The following is a 1881-nucleotide window of genomic DNA, read 5'->3' as shown; positions in this document are numbered from 1 at the left end:
ACTAGAACTGAACTAGAACTGAACTAGAACTGAACTAGAACTGAACTATAACTGAACTAGAACTGAACTAGAACTGAACTAGAACTGAACTGAACTAGAACTGAACTATAACTGAACTAGAACTGAACTGGAACTGAACTGGAACTGAACTGGAACTGAACTGGAACTGAACTAGAACTGAACTAGAACTGAACTAGAACTAGAACTGAACTAGAACTGAACTAGAACTGAACTAGAACTGAACTAGAACTGAACTGGAACTAAACTAGAACTGAACTAGAACTGAACTAGAACTGAACTAGAACTGAACTAGAACTGAACTAGAACTGAACTAGAACTGAACTAGAACTGAACTAGAACTGAACAAAAACTGAACTAGAACTGAACTAGTTTATACGTTTTAATAAATTTTTAATTTTTACGAATAGGCCTTACATTATATTATTCGTTAAAACGGGCAACCAGTGTAATGTATGAATAGAAATACCAAATGTAAATAATTTTGATCCTGCTGATAGCTTAATCATATTGCTTTAAGGCAGCTTGTCAAACAGACTGTCTAAATTAAAAACATTTTGAAAATAAACTCTATACATTTCACTATAACAAGATGATTTTGCTCTATTAGACTATAACTGGCAACAATTATAAAGACACGTTTATTTGATTGATTTCTTAAAAGAAAAAAATCCCACAAAAATAGCTATAAGTTGAACACTAATATACACACACATAATATTACCAACTAAACAAGTATAATTTAGTTTGAAACTCAAAAAATATATGTAAAATTGTACAAAACTATAAAAAATCTATAAAAGTGTTTTCCTACATACAAACATACACGTATTAAACCAAATTCTTATAATTTCTTATTAGCCATTTTCAAAAACAAATGCAAAAACAATTTTATAGGTATGGTATGAATTACCAACATTTACTACTCTACTTTCAAACACTTGTATTTATATGTATAAGTGTATCCATCCGTTGTTTATATGATTTTAGAGTTTATGTTTATTTGTTATTGTTGCTTCTTTTCAATTCACAAAAAGTTTAGCAAAATGTAAACAAACATTGCAAAAACCTGTTTATATTACCAAACAAAAATGCTAAACAAAATAAAATAAATACAAAGTCAACCAAACAAAACACAGGCACACACATATACATATGAATAAACCAAAATAGAGGCTAAGTAAAACACACAGCAGTACATGAATGAGTACAGACAGGTAAATAAGCAGAGCAGATACAATAATATTACACTCAATTTGTTTTATAGAGAAAATAAAAACATGAAAACACAACAATAACAAAGTAAGAAAAATATATTAAAACACTTGCTCTTTGTGTGTCTACTAAAACAACAGAGAATAATGTAATTTTTTTTTAGAGAATATGAGTGTTATTGTTGAAATATTACACTAAGCAACGATTTTTTACAACTTTAAATCAAATTACTAAACTTTTAATGTAAACAATAACAAAAATATTGATCTCATCAGGAATATGAAGATTAAATTATTAATATGTTGTACTTGGAATAAAACGCAGGTGCCTTAAATATATGAGAATTGCATAGTAGTCATTGGAACTTAAGGTGATTCAAGAAGATATATAAATATGAGAATAACTTTGAAACTATTGATCAGACTGCAGAACAATGTTTACATGAAATATAGAGGAAACTTTAAGCTTTTAGAAAATTTATACTGAAAATTTTCTATAATAAAATGGAAAGATATACAGAGCGACATAGCATTTGAACTAAACTGGACTAGAACTGTACTAGAACTGAACTAGAACTGAACTAGAACTGAACTAGAACTGAACTAGAACTGAACTAGAACTGAACTAGAACTGAACTAGAACTGAACT

This window comes from Lucilia cuprina, chromosome 6 (genome assembly GCF_022045245.1).
Source record: "Lucilia cuprina isolate Lc7/37 chromosome 6, ASM2204524v1, whole genome shotgun sequence".
Lineage (NCBI taxonomy): Eukaryota > Metazoa > Arthropoda > Insecta > Diptera > Calliphoridae > Lucilia > Lucilia cuprina.
Note: the sequence above shows the minus strand (reverse complement) of the source record.